The 21,075-nt window shown below is 34.6% G+C and overlaps 1 long non-coding RNA gene across 1 annotated transcript in view; it reads left to right on the top strand.

Moving 5' to 3' along the window:
- The first annotated feature begins 409 nt into the window (after positions 1-409).
- The window catches only part of LOC112864833 (uncharacterized), a 56,943-nt gene continuing 36,277 nt past the window's right edge, over positions 410-21,075 (top strand). The window contains exon 1 of the long non-coding RNA XR_015245844.1: positions 410-464. This is a non-coding gene — a long non-coding RNA (uncharacterized LOC112864833). The remainder of the gene's footprint in view (positions 465-21,075) is intronic.

Genomic DNA, 21,075 nt, shown 5'->3' with positions numbered 1-21,075 from the left:
TACAAGTATCTAACTTGATTGGAAATTTATACTCTGGTCTTATATTTTCTTTCTAATCTATTTCTCTCCACTTCCCCAACATCTGCTTCATTTATAGTTCCTATCGCTTTCCACAAACACTCCCAGCTCTATCCCATCTTAATGAATTTGATCACACACTATCTTCTACAGAACCCTTGTACTTTATCTGAACTCCCATAGCATTTAAAAGTTAGTATTATTATATTTAGCTTTAAACTATGCAATATTCACCTATGATGTCTGGTGTCTTACCTTGCTATTTAGATTTTAAGTTTTTTAGACCTTTGTTAGATATATTTATAAATCTAAGTTTTACCGTCCAAGTATTTAATAACATAAATAACTGACATGTTTTTATTTTTACTCATTAGAAGCCAAACCATGGGGCGCCTGGGTGGCGCAGTCGGTTAAGCGTCTGACTTCAGCCAGGTCACGATCTCGCGGTCCGTGAGTTCGAGCCCCGCGTCGGGCTCTGGGCTGATGGCTCAGAGCCTGGAGCCTGTTTCCGACTCTCTGTCTCCCTCTCTCTCTGACCCTCCCCCATTCATGCTCTGTCTCTCCCTGTCTCAAAAATAAATAAACGTTGAAAAAAAAAAAAAATTTAAGGGGCGCCTGGGTGGCGCAGTCGGTTAAGCGTCCGACTTCAGCCAGGTCACGATCTCGCGGTCCGTGAGTTTGAGCCCCGCTTCGGGCTCTGGGCTGATAGCTCAGAGCCTGGAGCCTGTTTCCGATTCTGTGTCTCCCTCTCTCTCTCTGCCCCTCCCCCGTTCATGCTCTGTCTCTCTCTGTCCCAAAAATAAATAAACGTTGAAAAAAAAAAATTATAAAAAAAAAAATTTAGAAGCCAAACCATGGTGCAGTACAGGGGGTACAGCATCACAGTAGGAGCAGATGCACATATTATAGACCTTTCTCTGTCACATACAACAAATGAGGACTCAGTAAAATAATTTAAAACTCTATTTTCTGTTTTGTTTTACTAAGATGTCAGCAATGATACCAAATATTCCTATCTCACGCATGCACATACACTCACAAAAAAAAAAAAAAAATGCTTGTAAGAATCACATAAAATATGTGTTTAGAGAATTCACATTTTATGAAGAAAAGTGATTTTAAATAGCAGTTGATTGAAAGAGAAGAAAAATAACAAAAAGAGAATGTGGAGGGAGAAGAAAGGAGAAGAAAAGGAGATAGAGAAGGAAAGAGAAAATAGAGAGGAAAGAGAAGGCCAAAGAGAAGAAAAAAGTAAAATTTTCTCATGAAGTTAATATATAACATTCCAAAAAAAATTAGAATTTCAATGGAATTCGATAGACTTAGCATTGTTTAGTCATTCAAGATGCCAAATCATCACAAAGCAAGTAATAGGATGAATGTCTGCCCCCCCCCCACTTTTTTTAATTTAGCAGACTGTGCCATACATTTTCTCATTGTATTACTTTTAAAATCTAACAATCCTGGAAAACATATACTTTAGTTTTGAAATATACACTCAGTGTGGTAGGCAGGATTGTCCCCAAAATTCCCACCCCCAATTATTCAATCAAACACTAGTTTGAGAAGAGTTTTTGTAGATGACAGCTTTCACAATAGGGAGAGTATCTTGTTTTATTCAGGTGAGCCCAATCTACTCACAATGAGCCCTTGGAACAGAGAACTTTCTCCAGATGGAGTTAGAGAGATGTGGTGGAAGAAGCAGAGAAACAGGATTCAAGGAGAAATGGGACACTCAAAGCGTGGGAGGAACTAGACACACAGTTGCTGGCTCTGAGATGCAGGGGCTGAAGTGCAAAGCCCAGTAAGAGGCCTCTTGGAGGTCATGGTAAGCATAGGTAGAAATGCTCACCTCAGAAAGCAAAGACTGGCCCTTTATCTGACATCCAGCAAGGAAACTGAAACCTCAAAGACCGGAACTGCAAGGAACTAGATTGAACTGACAACCTGAATGAGTTTTAAAGAAAAATTTTCAATAGAGCCTCTCCTAGGGAAAGCAGCCTTGTGGACATCTTCGATTTAGCCCCATGAGACCATATGAAGAACAATGAGATACTTAATGGGTGTTGTTTTAAGAAACTAGATTTATGGGGCGCCTGGGTGGCGCAGTCGGTTAAGCGTCCGACTTCAGCCAGGTCACAATCTCGCGGTCCGTGAGTTCGAGCCCCGCGTCGGGCTCTGGGCTGATGGCTCAGAGCCTGGAGCCTGTTTCCGATTCTGTGTCTCCCTCTCTCTCTGCCCCTCCCCCGTTCATGCTCTGTCTCTCTCTGTCCCAAAAAAAAAATAAATAAACGTTGAAAAAAAAAAAAAAAAACTAGATTTGTGATTGTTAAGGAAGCGACAGAATACTAACACACTTCCTTTTTTCTTTTAGTTTAAATCCAAGTTAGTTAACATATAGTATAATAATGGTTTCAGGAGTAGAATTTAGTGATTCATCACTTACATACAATAATACACTTATTAAACTAGCTTTCTAGACTACAAGTAAAAAAAAAAGTCTTAGAATGTCTAACATAAAATGTTTTTCTAAAATTTCCAAAACACATGTTCTAAATTTTGACTAATATAAAACATCCATTAGTTCAAAAAAGGTAAACTTAGTTTTATTCCAAAATAATATCCACATTATTTCTGTTCTACTCTTTTATATGGGTGTAAATATCATTTCATTCGTTAGAGAGAGAAGAAATTGCTTGATATTCCAATAACTGCACTGGATCAACCATTACTATTTTACAAGACATTATCATATCTTATAAAATGTAAACAAATAATGTGAGGAAGCTCATTGCATTTGCATCTTAGAAAGCTACATGAGCCAAAGACAAGACATTTTAAAATAGTTTGCCTGTTGGGTCAAAAAGGCATGTGGTTATTCTTGCATAACATGGAAAGGCCATTATATAGATGGAGATAAATTCTTTCAATGTGAAAAACATGCCACGTGCCATGTGGCTGTTGAATTCATGATCCAATTGTAAAACCTATTGCGTGTGACAATGTGGATGTTTCTTTCCAGGTATTTAGGTAAGACTGAAATATTTCTCTTCAGTAATTCCATCTCCTTTCTGGTCAGTAAATCCGTTTTACTTACACAATTATTCTTACCTTTGTAGTCTTAAAAATAGAACAAAACATTCAGACAATAGCTGGTGTCCATAGCCTTTGGAGCAGCCCCCTACATACAGAAGCATGCCAAAATAGTTTTACACCCATCTGGGTTTCAGAAGAGTCGAAGAGATGTGGGCCATGCACATTTGACAAAACGATTTGATAAAACAATAATACATTACAGAACAGTCACATAGAGTTATTTTTAAATGTTGTTTCATTTTAAAACAAGGCCATCAATTGAAAATTAAAATATTTTACACATCGAATGATTTCTAAATATCATACTGAATAGATACGCTGCAGATGGTTTAAATTATTTCAAGCCCCTTCTACCAACACCTGCTAAATACTAGCTTCAGAAGAAAAATCACATTGTGTAAAACTAATTCACCATGTGATTCCTATGAAAAAACTCTTCTCTTTGTTATATGAAAAATATTTTACTTTTCATTTACTTATTATTGTAACAAATATCGAGTTCCTTTATCTGGGACAGTGTTCTTGGTGTACGGGTCGCAACAAAGAACAGATCAGGTGAAGTCCATGAAGAGTGATTATAACACCAAAAGTGAATGAGCTATGGGTGGTGATAGCTGTTACTATTTTTAGTTCAAGTGTTCACAGAAGAAGGATGTAGGCATGAGAACTGATAGAATGAGTCATGAAGATATCTGTGGGTAAGAGTTTCAGCCACCAGAGCCCGATATGGAAGTGTGATTGGCTTGTTGGGAGATACCACAAAGTAAACAATGCATGCTAGTGAAGAAGTTGAAGGTCATGATAAAAGACATAGCCAGAATTAGATTACATAAGACCTCCTAACTATCATAAGGATTTAGAACTCTATTATAATTTTTTATCATAAAAAGTCATGGCAAGTGATAAACCACTTATATTTTAAAAGCATTATCCTGGGGCGCCTGGGTGGCGCAGTCGGTTAAGCGTCCGACTTCAGCCAGGTCACGATCTCGCGGTCCGTGAGTTCGAGCCCTGCGTCGGGCTCTGGGCTGATGGCTCAGAGCCTGGAGCCTGCTTCCGATTCTGTGTCTCCCTCTCTCTCTCTCCCCTCCCCTGTTCATGCTCTGTCTCTCTCTGTCCCAAAAATAAATAAACGTTGAAAAAAAAATAAATAAAAGCATTATCCTGACCATCCTAAGGTAAATAAATTAGTGTGAGAATGGAAACAGTGAGTCTAGTAAAGTGGCCTCTGTAATAGTCCAAACAATGAGGATGGCATGGAAAAGCATAAGAGCTATGGAAGTGCTGGAACACAGAAATATTGGGGAAATATTTTAAGGAAAGAGTAAGAGTTTCTGGATTAGATTTAAGGAATGAGAAAAAGAAGTGTTCAAGACAGTCACTAAAGTGTTTTCCTTTAGCAATTCGGTGAATGGTGGTGCACATGTCTATGTTGGGGAGTGGTGAGGGACAGTGTGTCAACAAACTATTTTTGGATTTGTTGAATTTGAGATACATAACAGACAACCAAAAAATATATCAAGTTCAAAACTACATATATGAATGCTGATCTCAGGAAAAAAGCTCTGACTTGAGATTAAATTGAGGAGTCATTAGCCTTCAAATTATAATAGATTGGGGCTAGATGACTTACAGAATAGATTTGGACAGAAGTGACATGAAGTCCAAGTTGTAAGTCATAAGACATGATAATATTTAAAATGCAGAAAGTGGTGAAGATATCGTTCAAATCAGGAAAGAAACCACTGCTGAGGTAGGAGAAAAGCAGGAGTGTGTGTTCTCCCATAACAAAGTGAAGAGTTTCAAGAAGGATACAGTGATCAACTGGATATTTTTGAGGGTAGAGTAGATTGAAGACTGCAGACAGAATTTTGGATTTGGCAATGTTTGAAGTCCTCATTTAAAAGGACACAAGAAAAGAGGAGGATAAGGGAATACAAATAGTGAGTGAAAGGGCTAAGGATAATCCCAGTGAAATGGTAGTTGATGATGGACTATAGTGTTGCACACATCAAAGGGGCTGTGGTTTGCTAGGGACTGGGTGGTAACAATGGCCTGGGGTGGCAATGGTACACAAGGGGAGTCTCTACAAACCTTAGTCCAAGTAATTTATGATAAGGGAAGGTATTGTTCAAAGAAGAACTTAAGAATACAAGGAAATGTGAGTTCCTAGAGAGCTCATAAAAGGTTTTGAGAGGATAGGAAATGGGTTGAAATCAGGTCAGTGTAGGGTGTGAATCTAAGGATAAAGGTCCAGGTGATGAGAAATGACCTAGGAAACTACGACTTTTTGAGATGATTAAGGGAAACAGCATTAGATGGCATTATACTGCTAGAGATGATTATTGTTTTAATGGATAATGAATTCTAATTCCACTTGGGAATTATCTCTTGGGCAGTGTGTAGCATCACAGTTGGAATTGCTAGTAAGTAAGGAAGGATGGGGTATAAAGTCTTTCCAGGAGTATGGCTAGTTCTGCTGAAAATAATATTGAAGCCAACTGAGGGTCTCTGATACAACTTTGTAGAGAGACGATAATTATTTAAAGTGTGTGTGGGTGAGTGTGTACATGCACACTTCTCTCCTTATTTGACAAATATATTTTGTACATTTTCCATGTGCTAGATTCTGTGTTGGGTGCTAGAGATGTAATAATGAGCAAAGGTGACATACTTCCTTTAATATTACAGTTCTTCATTTTATCTTCATTATGGCCTAGATGGATTTCAAGATTGATCTATTTAGGTTAAAATGCCTAAATAATATGTTGCCTCTGAAAAATGCTACATTATCCACTTAATTCTCATTTAAATTAATCTTAAAAAAATACAATCCCAAAATAACATCTGACAATTTTTTATCTGGGAATAAAAAAATCCTACTTAGTAGTTTAGTTTTCCATTAAATTGTATGTACTTAACATAGAATCAATATCTTAAAGTCTCATGTTAAGTTTTGTGCTTATGATTTCTCTTAGCGTTGTTTCTTAAACGTCTATAAAATCTCTCCACATCAGAAATTCCACAGGATAATAAAAAAAAATGAAATTCTGTTTAGAGATTCTGATTTATAAATAAAAAGACACTTACTCATTTGACTTTCCTCTAGCTCCTGGGAGTAAGCTAATTCAACAGTTTAAAACATTCCCTCCAGGTATCTAATCCTTAACAAATTTACTTAAGAGATTTCCTATTTGACATAATAACCTTGCAAAGAGACAAGATTGCTTAATTTAGGCGGGTTTAATTACATTTATGACCACAATTTTGAAAAAAGCATTCCAAAAATATTGAATATCTTACACCTTGGCTCTTTGAAAAAATAATACAATGCTTCTATTAATTCTGAGTCTACGCCAATGAGGCTTACTATTCACAACCCTTAATTATAAGAATTGATTCATACCTACAACAATATGAAAGGGAATACAGTTGTTTTTAAATAACTAAAATTTAGTTTTCTCTACAGACCCTGAAATATTTTCTATTATGAAACTCTGACACTATTATTATTAAGAAGTAAAATGTGTAAAAATAAGCGGAATAAACCAAACCATTCATAATTTTGAATTCATCATGAAATTTTTGTAAATCAAAAAGAAAAAGGCATTTCAACGCTTAAGATCTTTTCCCTAAAATGGCAAGCAACTGGCATACTCAACATGTCAGATTTACATGGAAAGGATGCAGGAGACATTTGTAGTAAATTGGATGTGATCCGGACCACAATGACCTTAATTGAAATTGAAAAATTCACAGGAGACTGATTACAGAAGTGGGAAGTTAAAGATATGGAAATTACACTTGATAGACATGACACAATTTTAGCTAAGAATGAGAACACTAAAGGCTATAAAAATGAAAAGTGATGGCCTGGAAAATAAGCAAGGAGCATGCAGCATCCACTGCTTTTTTCTAGATATAGGTATTGTTTTTTTCGTATGGAAAAATTATTATTATTGCCATAATTTAACTCACTGAAAACCAATGTTGTATTAACACAAAATGTAGAATTTTCAAGACATCTGAAAATGACTAATTAAAATTCATGTGAATACATTTTAAGAACTTTCTCCATTTGGAAAACTATATTATTGACTACTAATGAGGGAGGAAAAGGAAAGAATTTAGTTCACAAGTTAGCGGCCATTTACATATCTTAGATGTTATATATTCTCAAAATATTTATGATTTGGAGATGAGCTCAAGTTTATACTGTTAACTTCTTGAAGGTGATCGCAAAATCATGTATAATTTTTTTAATACCAATTCCCCAAACATCACTGATGATTCTTTAGTCTAGAGTCTTATATCTTCTCCATTTGGCCTTATATGTATAAATGTGGACAGCTCAGAACTTCACTCAGTGCTCTTCTACATTTACTTCTCTTTTCCAAGATCATGTCATTTTTTTATCACGGATTCTAATGCTTTAACTTATCTATTAAGTCCAAGACTCTATGTACACAGTATACAACAGCCTTCACTATCTCCACCCTGGAAGTCAGATCGTTATTTCACAGTTGATACTGCCAAAGAGAATCGTATTTTTTTTCCTCATCCCCAAAACCTGCTAGCCCTCCAAATCCTGCTTTTCAATAGATGGCATCATATTCAAGTACCTGGTATAAAAGACTATGATACTATGATACTTTGATATGTTGATATCTTTCTTTCTATCACAGTCCGTATTCTGGTCATTAGCGTGTCATATCAGCTCTACCTCCAAAACATTATATAAAATTCAAATTCTCCCCATCTCTTTTTAGTTCAATCCTCCTTGCAGTAAAATGTAGACCATTGACATTTAAATAGAAACACAGGGGCGCCTGGGTGGCTCAGTAGGTTAAGCCTCCGACTTCGGCTCAGGTCAAGATCTCACAGTCGGTGCATTCCAGCCCCACGTCGGGCTCTGGGCTGATGGCTCAGAGCCTGGAGCCTGCTTCCGATTCTGTGTCTCCCTCTCTCTCTGCCCCTCCCCTGTTCATGCTCTGTCTCTCTCTGTCTCAAAAATAAATAAACGTTAAAAAAAAATAAATAGAAACACAATTTATCACTAGGAAAATCAGAGTTTCTGCCTAAAGACCTACAACTTGAACCTGTGATCAATTGATTTCAAGGAGCATTTATTCAGTAATTAAGTACTGGGGATTATAAAAATAAAATAAATATGACATTTAATTTTTTTCAAAACTTATTTAACATCAACTGTATGAAATCACTATTAAAAACACAGTGCTTACAAATATTAACTCTTTTAATCCTCATAGGATTTTGCCCCCCAAAATTGGAATAAAGCTCCTAACCTACCAGATACATATATTTTCAAAAGTTAAAAGATAATAATGAAAACGATTATTGGCAAAGGTAGAATAAAAAGATGATTTCATGTATCTGTGGAGGAAGTATAAATCAATCCAATATTCCAGAATACAATCTGGTCATATATACTAAGGGTTACAAAGTCTATCATGCTCTTTATCCAATGATTTATATTCCTAGGAATATATCTTAGACCAATAAGTAGCATGTTGAATAAGGTTTTACGAACAAAGGTGTTTTGCAGCACTATAATATCAAACATAAGACTCAAATGATGTCCACTAACAAGACAGCTGTTATGTACATGATAGGATAGTTATGGAATATTTACATGAATAACTAATATTAAAAAATTATTTTAACACAATATTAAATTAAAATTATAATTCATAATTATATAAACAGTACCATCTATATAATTATTTTTATTTTTTATTTATTTTTTTTTTAATTTTTTTTTCAACGTTTATTTATTTTTGGGACAGAGAGAGACAGAGCATGAACGGGCGAGGGGCAGAGAGAGAGGGAGACACAGAATCGGAAACAGGCTCCAGGCTCTGAGCCATCAGCCCTGAGCCCGACGCGGGGCTCGAACTCACGGACCGTGAGATCGTGACCTGGTTGAAGTCGGACGCTTAACCGACTGCGCCACCCAGGCGCCCCTATATAATTATTTTTAAAAGTTTATATACAAATCACTAGAATAGAAACACCAAAAGTACATTAAAGTGCTACCTTTATGGTGTAAGCATATAATGTAGGCTTATTCTGTAAGGCAAGGGGACACAAGAAAGGGGGAATAGCAAAGATGCTGAAGAAATGAAGTTGTGAAGAGAAAGAAATATAGTGTTAAACAGAAGAAACTAAGGAGTTCACAGAAAAACAATTACTTGTAATGTGGAACAAATTCATTTACATTAAATATCAACACTGACTATAGACAGTATATAAAAAACCGTATCTCATGCAATCCGTACAACTGTTAAAATTGATGTCCTTTTTGCCACAAAAGGAAACAATATTCTATATCATCATTATCTAGAATAAACATCTTGGACAAACTCTCTACTCCAACAAGAAACTGATCATTTTTTTAGAAAAGAATTAACTTTTCAAGTAAAATGTAGCAGAAAAAAGATGAACCAACTACCCAATCATCCCATCTAAGAAACTGCTTAACCTAAGGAAGAAGCAATGACTCTTGGAGGTAATTCAGAAAGACTTAATACAGACACTCTAAGGAATTACCCTAACATCCATTCCATACCCAACTCACATGAATCAGCTTAGAATATGTCATAGATACTTCCTTTACCCTTTTTAAACTTATTCCTTTTTCCCAGGAGCCCAAATTTCTGCACCAAATATTTTGTCTGTGGGGGCATGTAACATTTGCTAAGTGTATTACAAATTAAAGTGAACAGATATCCCACAAATTTGGGAACTTTGCAACTGTGAAAAAATTTAAGGGGTGTGGTGCATTTCATGGTTTTTTTGTTCTCCCCTGAGTGAACGCACCAATTCTTTTGTGAATTAATTTTGTATCAGAAATGGAGATAAGACAGCAAAGCTCAACATAAACTTCCTTTTAATTTAGGTCATAAAATCTACTCCTAAAAATAATTTCTTTTTTGAGAGACAGAGTGCGTGTGTGCAAGAGGGGGAGAGGGGCAAAGGGATGCTCAGTGTGGAGCCCAACATGGTGCTCGATCCCATGACCCCAGGATCATGACCTGAGCTGAGATCAAAAGACAGACACTCAACCAAGTGAGCCCCCCATGCATCCCCAAAAGGATATATTTTTAATAAAAATTTAATACTAACATTGGTAGAACTTTTATTTCGATGTGTTAATAATCAAAATGTAGGAGTAACAGTAAAAAACTTGCAGCAAGTAACATTGAATGACATACAATTGACAGAATAATCAATACAAGTGATAGTTTTGTGACTAGTTGAAAATGTGATAAAATAAACAGAACATTATCCTTCCAGGCTCTAGTAAGAGTTCTAATTTTAGGATGCGAGCTAATAGGTTTTAAAATAAAAATAAATTGTGTTATGTGCAGAATAAAAAGCAACAAGATAAATTAATACGTTCCTCTATTAGAAAGACACATGGTGAGGAAACAAAATCCAATGTAAATCCTCTACAAAATTGGACTTAAGTTAATGGACATGTAAAAAAGGGCCCATCTAAGTCAAAAATCAATATGCTGAATTAAGCTGTTCCTTCCAGTCTGTTATAACTATAAAAGTCAAGTATCTCCTTCAGTTGAAATGCCTCAATTTCACATTAACTGAAGAAAAGTTTATATTGGGGAAAAACAGAATCAGTTGAGGAAAAAAAATACTTTAGGATAAAATAAATAGTAAATGTTAGTATAGTTATAAAGATATATAAACAGATACAGAGATACAGAGATAGATACATGTTTAGTCAACAAATACTGAGTTTAAATTAACTATTTAATAACTTCTTTATAAAAAAAAAAGGCAATGGAGTCATGATTAGCACAGTATATTCAGCTTGCTGGTTACTAAGTCACTTTCAATTTTTTTCTCAAATGTTCTCTATTTTTAATTATTTACAATTAATATCTCCAAAAGTAGACACTACTAAAATTTAACTCCATCCATTTTACTGCTTATCAGCCCGTTGGATGCTGGATGAGGAGGAGGTATGTAAACGCATGATTAAAGGGAGTTTCTCCATTACCTCCACTCTCCATCATTATCAGTATTTGCCATGCCTCCCTTTCATTAATATGAAAGTGAACAATTATTAAAAGTTTCTCAGAAATGTATCTCTACATAAATACATAAATAAAACTTATTAATAGGTAATTTACATTCATTCTTGTTTCTAAAGAAACATCATTATTCCTGATCTCTTTTTTATTTTAAGTTTCAAAAATTCCACCCAACTCTAACCATGTTTTAATATCTTATAAACAGGCATTCACTGTATAGACCACCCAGCCTAATTTATTACAACTGATTTAAAGCAACAGACTTGCATGACAGAAAATTTTGTACCATCCATTGTATTTTGGATTAATGTAACACTAGAAATCCAACCTGAATGTCTGTCTCGATCCCACATTAGGTTCCCTATTCTCTAAATTTTCCAGATATATTTTTCCAAAGCAAATAGCATGCATTAACAGAAATGAAAGTTGTCTTAATTCTTAACCTACACTGTGGATCTCATTCCTTCCTTTCGTTATGAACATTATCAATTAAAATTCCATCTAGGTCTTGAAGATGTAACCCTTTCCACATCATGGACTCTTTCTTCCTTACCTATAATAGAGTCATGCCTACCCTAACTTAACAATATCTCCCTTTATCCATATCCTCTTCTCCTAACTTCTGCACGAACTCCTAAAATTGTAGACTCCATGCAACAAATGTTATTTCCTTGTTAACAGTGCAATTCGTTTTAATGTTAAACTTCATCTGTGGAATTAATTTTTATCAATGTTCTGCAATAAAATACAACATATATGAGAAACCTGAGCCTTGAGATTCCTGTGGACTCTCTCCAGCCATATTAACAAGAAGGTACATGGCAAATACAGGCTAGGCAGGCTATACTCCTAATTTTTGAATGTGCAGTTATTTATCTGAAGCTTTCAGATTAATGGTTACACCAAGAAGTTTATATTATTTCCTCTGAAACATAAATCATATAAATACAAAAAACTGAGGTACTTTTTCACTCACTTCTTTCACTGGCAAACTTTTTAATTGATGATGTATACCATCTATCCCAATTTCTCACAGTCCTTGTTTCTTTATCCTCTGTAATTTGACTCTCAGTGAATGCCTCTACCAGCGATGAGGGTGAGGAAGGCTCCACTGACTTCCTACTTTACAAATTTACCTTTTTGAAAATTTCTCCTCATTTTGCTTCCACGAGACTGGACTCCTACACTACATCAACGTTCCTTCTACATCATCACTCACCTCCTCTCCCACTCCACTTGTCCATTATACTCCTTGAAAAGGAGCATGCTTCAAGGCTGTCTTCAGCACTCTACGTCTTAATCTACATTTGTTTTTCAGAGATCACAACACAAACTTTGCAGCTTCGCTTTATCACTATTCACGTGACATATAAATGCATATATATATATATATATATATGTATGTGTGTGTGTGTGTATATATATATATATCCATAGACTTGTGCCTACATACAATTGCATGAATGTACATATATGCATCCACATATATTTCATGTGCATAGGCCATTTCTGTCATTCATGCGTATGTAGGATATGTGGTATATCCTACTACATAACTGAATGGTATATGTCTCTCCTGAGTACAATGATCGAACAATCTTCTCTATGTATTTACCTCAACGCCCTGTCATGCCAAATATTATATATTAAAAACAAGATCTATTATAATTTTCGTCTCATGGAACTGCCTTTCTCTGTCATCTTTTAGTTGCATTTAGCTCATCTGTTTTTTTTTTCCATAATGCAACCAATGATTTCATAGCAGCACTTCCTTTTCTTTTTCACCACAGCCTAATCTAGATTTTTAAAAACCAATGTCACCTATATTTACAATTTCTAATAATAATTGTCCATAGTTTCATAATGGGCATTGTAATTTATCCCTATTCCTCATAAAATATAATTAGGGCACTCTGAAAATAATTATAAAAAAATAAGTATTAAGTGAGCAAATGGAATTTAAAAGCATTATTTTTCTGACCACTCAAATTTCAAAGTTGTATACAGTCTTCACCTTTTTCACAGGAGCTAAAGTAGCAAGACAATTTTTGTTTACCTATTCCTCCCCCCGCACTGGGTTCACTTGCTTTCTAAGGCAGTGGTAATATCCCCCTCTCTACTGCCTGAACTGTGGACATAAAATGAGAGCTTTCAAAATCTTACAAGCATTTCCACAATACCTAAGATATAGATGTGACTATATCTTTGGATCCTTGGATATTCTGAAACTATCTGCTTATATATTATAGACCTGATAGAGAAAAAAAAGGAACAAAAAATAAGACATTTTATTTGCATGGCAAGACCTGCCATTTTTTTTCTCCTGTATTTCTCTAACTTACAAAAAGTCCATCCTCCTACCTGAAAGATGATTTACATTAATTTCTGCATTATGATTATATTATCCGTGACTAACATATTTACCTAGTTAATTTTGGAATGGCCTAACTACAAATATATCACAATGTCCATTTTGATTGATATTCAGAATCACATGAAAGTAAAAACAGACATATATTTCTCATCTCCAAGTTCTAATTTCTTACATTAGACAAGATTAAGCTTTGGAGAGTTGACCTAAACTACCGATATTGCAACATAAAAGCAAAATGATTTCACGTTTCATTTAGACTGCCACACGATGAAGACTTCTGTATTGACTGATAATAAACACACTGAAAATAAAAGCAAAATGCAAATATCTCCTAAAAGATGGTCCTGATTATAATCTAGATAGTAAAAGTAAAATGAAAAATGAAAAAGAAAATGAAAAAATTCAGTCAGTATGAACTGACTTGTCTGAGCAAGTTCAGGGAAGGTAAATCTCTAGTCTTTTAGGTTTTTTTAAATTGTGTTTCCTCCATACTAAGCTGATTTTAAAAAAAAACACTACAAGAGATATCCCACGATCATTATGATTATTTTTGTTCCATCCTCTAAATCTCTTTTTCTCTCATCGTATGTTTATCTTCCTTTCATTACACGTATCAGAGCACAGAATGTACAATCTATAATAAAGATGTCGCTGTCAAAGGCAACATGGGAAAGATTCTGGAAGAAATTTTAAGATATTCTATTCCTTCTTTATATAGGCTAAAAAAATTAAGGTAAATTCATTTTTAAAGATGAATCATGCTTCCTTGGGATCATCACTCAACCTCAATTTCATGGATAAAAGAGCTAATTCAGCAATTACTGAATGCAATATCAATATCAAGAATTATACATCAAGAATTATCTGTATAGGGGTGCCTGGGTGGCTCAGTCAGTTAAATGTCCCACTCTTGGTTTCAGCTCAAGTCATAACCTCACGGTTCAGTGAGTTCAAGCCTTGTGTCGGGCTCTGCACTAACAGTGCAGAAACTGCTTGGGATTCTCTCTCTCTCCCTCTCTCTCTGCTCCTCCCCTGCTCATGCTTGCTCTCTCTCACTCACTCTCTCTCTCAAAATAAATAAGCTTTAAAAAAAAGAATTATCTGTATAATAGAAAAACTAATGAATGAATTGGCAAATGTTATATAAACCTTTATTTAAAACAGCTACCTGTTTAAGGGCTATATACCTCAAGGAATATTAATTTAAATGTTTTAAAGAACACAGTTATTATCAATTTGAAACTTAGTGTAGATGAATATATAAAGCTTATTTTTATATGTACAATAAATATTTCACATCTTCTTGCAGCTCTATATGATTTCACAGAACTTGCAGCATTATTACAATATGTGGATAAACATTAAGAAAAAATAATTATAATTGAATGTAGATTGCAAGAAATAAAGGCTAAAAGGGAATGGTGTTCAGTATATAAACAGATACTAACAGGAGATGTTTACTTAATTTTATCTAGGCAATATTGCTCGAAATTAAAATTTTAATGAATGTAATTACTAGTGCACAAGCAAAAGAATATTAAATACGGATATAATATTTCATTAAAGGTTTTAAATCAGTTCCTTTTTTATTTTGCTGTATAGTCAAAAAATATCAACTCATAAAATATTGTTATTAAAATAATTATTATCTCTTTTTATGTAGTTAACAACTTAATCTATATGCATAAAATATTATAGAATAATTAAAGAAGTTATAAATGTTCCCATGTGCTAAGTATCAGCCAAACTGAAGAAATTTAATAACAATTCATTGCCTATTTACTATTCTATTATAAATGGAAAAAGAAGTTGCTTATAAAACATTAAGATTCCATTTTCATCTACTACAAAGCTATGAATTTCCATATTTAAAATAAAGTCCTTTATAAAAGAGGATGTCAGCAGTTATTCAGCATCAAAAGCAAAAGATATTTCAAAAATTTGAACCTGTCACTCTTGACCTATTTTAGAAATAATACATAGGGCTTAAAAATTGTTCAAAAGGATTGCCGACAAATAAAAGAATATAAACCTGAAATGTGTGGAAACAAATATTTTCATATGATATATGAGAGCAGGTCAACAAAAGAGAAACTAAATATTCACTGGTATTCAAAGGCATTTAATAATATACCATAATTTCTTATAAAGTTGAAACTACTTATAGAACAGAAACTCTTATACATGTATTTGCTATGGCTTTACAATTTGCATCTATTGGACAGTTAGATCCTTAGTTGTATGTTAATGTCTACAAGAGGCAGCAGTATTACCTCAAGACTTTCTGAAACTCATTTGCAAACTCTTCTCATATAATAATGTAGATTCCCAGGCCTTATGTGGAAAGTCAAAATACCTGGGAAACAATGAAATGGCAAAGGCACCCAGTTCCCTTTTACAGGCACCTGAATGTCTTAAAACTCCATGTACTATGAAGCAAACTAAAAATCAGGTAAGAATGCAATTAAAACTTTAGTCAGTTGTTATGTATATCATCAGCATGACCTGTATTACCTTGCTATGACATGTAATCAATTAATAACAAACATGTCATTTTGTGATACAGAAAACAATATCATATTTTATTAAAGGAAATATTTTATTAATAGTGATATTAACTATTAATAATATTGACGGTAACATTATTAAGTTGGATACATTTGCTTTTCAAATTATGCTTATATAACATCTTTTAAGACTCTAATGAGGGGGGCGCCTGACTGGCTCAGTCGGTTAAGTGTCTGACTTCAGCTCAGGTCAGGATCTCACAGTTCGTGGGTTCAAGCCCCGCGTTGGGCTCTGTGCTGACAGCTTGGAGTCTGGAGCCTGCTTTGGATTCTGTGTCTCCTTCTCTCTCTGCTTCTCCCCGCTTACACTCTGTCTCTGTTTCTGTCTCGGTCTCTCTCTCTCAAAAATAAACAAACATTATAAAAAAAAGACTATAATGAGGTGTGGGACACCTGGGTGGCTCAGCCTGTTAAGCATCCCACTCTTGATCAGGAGATCAGGTCATGATCTCCTGGTTTCATGAGTTCGAGCCCTGTGTGGGGCTCTGTGCTGGCAGTGGGAAACCTGCTTAGGCTTCTCTCTCTTCCTTTCTCTCTGCCCTTTTCCAACTCTTGCTCTCTCTCTCTCAAAATAAATAAATAAACTTAAGAGATTATAATGAGGTATAAGGTAGTGCTTCATGATATTCAACCTTTATCCTTCATTAGTAGTAGCAAACATTCATCCAGCACTTGTGTGTTCACATTGTTCCAGAAGGCCTACAAACAGCGACTCTTTTAACCCTTATAAGCCTTATCGATTATTTTACAAATAAGGAAGGCAAATAAAAATAAGTCCTCTGCCCAACATCACATAGCTAGTATATGACAGAGTAAGGATTCTAACTCCAGTAGCCTAACTCCAGAACCAGACACTCAGGTTAATTACGCAACCATGTCTTTTCTTGGTGTTTTAGAGTGTTTAACTTTGGATCAAGTGGATTAGTATATACAAAAATAACTGCCACCTAGCAAGCATCAAGTCAAAAAAATCTTTTTTTTTTCCTTTCTGTTCTGGGCTGCACATTCACCTTCACAGTAGGATGCAAGTTTCTGTTTTCATCTTCAACACAATCTCTCTTCATGACGCACGTATGGTATCTTTTCCATAGGAGGCTCCAATTCAAGACTTATCTCTGAATAAGTACAACAGTAAAGAGCATTTACTACCTGCTGGTAACTTGGCTCCAAATCAGTTTCACACAAAGAAGAACACAGGCAAAGATTTATAACAAATCATCTTTATCTCCAATTAATCAAGGCTAGGCATAATTTTTCCCTCCACTTTATAAATAGCAGATGTAGATTTAAATGAAAACCAGATCCCTTTTTTCCATTTTTTAAAAATTAAAAATACTGTGGCACCTGGGTGGCTCAGTCGTTTAAGTATCCAACTTTGGCTCAGGTCATGAACTCACAGTTCATGAGTTCAAATCCTACATCAGGCTCTGCATTGACTATGCAAAACCTGCTTGGGATTCTCTCTTTATCCCTCTCTCTCCTTGCCCCTCCTCCACTCACGCACTCTCTCTCTCTCTCTCTCTTTCTCAAAATAAATAAACTTAAAAAAATAAAAAATTAAAACTAAAAATACTAAGGGCATGCCAGATAGCAGACAATTTGATAGCAACCCCAGAATTAAAACTGGATATTTCATTTTCGAAAAACAAGATGTCTGGCTCTTTGTGAGATTTTAAAATTTACAAGACAGATGAAGAATGAACGACAAAATGGAAAATAGAATAATGCACTGAAATTAACCAGTCTACATGATGTGGAATTGTACCAGGGATTGGTACTTTGGCAGGATAAAATACGGTATTTTATGGGACATTTTCCCTGATACTTGATAAGCAAATCACCAACAACAATGAAAATTTTACACTTTAAATAACTGCTGATAATTTATTTGCACAAAGGTAACCGTCCTTACTAAATACAACATTCCAGATAGACTATAAAGATTTACTAAGTGTCTTTTCCAATATTGAAAATGATTTGCCGATTTACTTGTCTTTATTCTCTCCCAATAGTCACCAGCTTTTCCAGGGGCATCAATTAGCATTTCCATATTTCTTTTCAACGGACTCTGACTGTCCATGCTTGGAGATCCTTTCCAAGAGCAAATGATCCCTCTGGATCCTTCAGCATCTTAAGTCTCTAGACAACCACCACTTTTTATTTTTAAACCTTCCTTTCAGCGATTGCACAGCACTAAAGTTAATGGCTTGCTAAACTCTTGAATACCATTAAAAGCAGGAGTCTGCACATTTGTCTTTTAACTTTGTGTCTGTTCTACTTTCCATTCTTCTTTAAACATTTGTTCTCCTGTAAAGGCTCAGTAGGGAACTGTTCCCCACAGACTCAATCAAGTATTCACTTGCACTGAGCTTTCTAGCAGCAGATTTAATACACTTATTTTGACAAAATTAGGATCTTGGAACGCGTGGTGAGCTCTCAATGTGGCTAACAACAAAACAAAAAACAAGCCAAAAAGATAAAATAGATCCTGTATTACCAATCTTACAGATCTAACATCTGTCAGGTATTTCTTAATAAATTAGTTTTAAAGAATCAAATGTTACAACTCCATAAACAAGGGAGAAACTCCAATATACCCCCTTCATATGAAAAATAAAAATAAAAATGTCCTCTATAGTTTTTATATCTCTGCCCATTTTGGAGGAGAAACTTAAATAACAAAAAACATTCTGTATTAAAATATTTTAAATTAATGAGCGTACCTAAATTTTTAATGATAGCATATATCTAAAAGCCATTCAAATTCAAGATAAAGGGGTATTTCCTACACCAGGTTAATACCATGTTAATATAAGTCAAAGCTTCTATCCTAAAATATCAGCACTATTGATAACCAGCCAACAATATATTGAGTGTTACATAGAACATTTCCAAACTTTCAACTACTGATACTTGAAGGAGAGTGTGTAAACCATACCACGTCCAAACATACACACAAGACTGTAATGATAATTCCTTGTATTAAAAGTAGTGTTGGAACATACAAATAAACATATTGGAATCAAATATAAGAAATGAGTACACAAACACAGAATCTTAATTAGCAGGCTAAAGAAGATAGTACACTGTAACTTGTGTCATTTTAAATAGGACCTGGTTAGTACCAATGAACTTATGGCAACATGATACATAGGGCCTTATGAGCGGTTTCAACTGGACTCAACACTGAGTTAATAAGAGTTTTTAAAACCAAACATCATGTTATTTTGATATCTTCTCTTGAATGCTGGATGCATAACTAATGAAACCAATTCAAGCAGAGGATGTGCAGTACTAAGAATGAACTGTAAGAAACTATTCATCTCATCAGTCTTGATACAAAATCACGTGGAGAAGAAAAGGCCAAGTCAAGGCTGTTCTCTTTGCACTATAAGTAATTTGATCACCTTAAAAAAATGGTAGGGGATGGGTGGATGTGGGTCAAGGGGAAAAGGGAACATATAATAAATCTCAAATGCCATTCATCAAAGGTTTTGATTCTAGAGTTATTGCTTTACTAAACATTGTCTACCTTCTCCATACTTCTACACAGAAAACAAATACGACATAATACATGACCCTGCGATTCCATCACAAATCTCACTAAAAATGTCATCCAAGAGTTTGAAATGATATGATTTCATTTATTACTTCTAATTTGGATTCCTTGCTAAAAATTTATTTCAATAATGTTATTTTAACAATGTTTTACCACATAATAATTAAAATATGCTGTCTAATAATGGTAGATATAACTTTTTAAATTGTAAAAATTAGTAATGAAAATTAAAACTCACTCCCTGTGTTTACGTAGGACAGATAGATTTTGAGCACATTACCATCACACTATGCACTGGAATATGTCGATGACACAGTTGTAAGTGATGAGATCTTCAACTGTTAAACAGTCTGACCTAGCAAAGTGTTTCCATTTGTCATAACTAAAAGTCCTTGATAGTGGAGATGGAGCTTTAGTCTGCAATGGTATTCAAATTCTCTGTTCATAGTGCCCAAATGCAGACATTCCCAAACAACTAAGCAGTTGGTATCATATAAGAGATACCATATACTTCTAAGTGTGTTAAATCCATTTGGTTGTTGTACCACTCTTCAATTTACACCAAAATGTATGATCCCCAACACACAATCTACGTGAATCAAATAAAGAGTGGCAAGTCAAATCAGACATATCTTTCCAAAAGTATATTTAAATGCTACAATTAGTTGCAGAGGAAGCCTCTGCTTTAAAACAAACCAAAATGCATTATTTTCTTGACTGCTAGGGACAACTGATTCTTTTTCTAGAGTTCAGGAAAGGCTGCTCAAGGAAACAAGGGTAAGGCCAAGCAGAGGGTAACTTGGGTTCTCCTTTATCATCTATTTGAAATTTTGTATAAGATTTTGTTTAGGAAAGAAGAAAAAATTTCTATTACTTGAATGTAATGTGAAATTTTCTGCATTATACCCCAAATTGTATCACTACCTTCATAAAGACTGGAGAGGAGACAGAATAAAGCAAAGACTTGTCAATGAGAACAAGAATTTAACCTAAAATTATAGAGATATACAAACGGTCAAGTACACAATGACTCAATTTCCTGAATAAACGCGAAATTTCAGTCGTCATTTCCTCATTGTGTAATCTCACTCTTACTTTTACCATAATCCACCTTGGCTCATTAGAATATGAGATATAAACAATTAAGACTACACCTGCCTACTAAGAGGTCATTCATTGCTCTTGCCAATGAAAAGGCACTAAATCTGTTGGTGGTCTAAATCTGTTAAAAAAACTTCCTTAGTTGTAATCTGTTAAGGGAATCAAGTAGATCCCATTCATACATGATATCAACACTGGGATCTGTTAATATTTTATAGCTATCATTGTAATAAGACCCTAACTAATTCTCCAATATTAAAATAACTTTTTTCAATTTAACAAATC

This window comes from Puma concolor, chromosome E4, assembly GCF_028749965.1.
Source record: "Puma concolor isolate L17-30 chromosome E4, mPumCon1.1.hap2, whole genome shotgun sequence".
Classification (NCBI taxonomy): Eukaryota; Metazoa; Chordata; class Mammalia; order Carnivora; family Felidae; genus Puma; species Puma concolor.
This window is presented reverse-complemented; position numbering and strand designations above follow the sequence as displayed.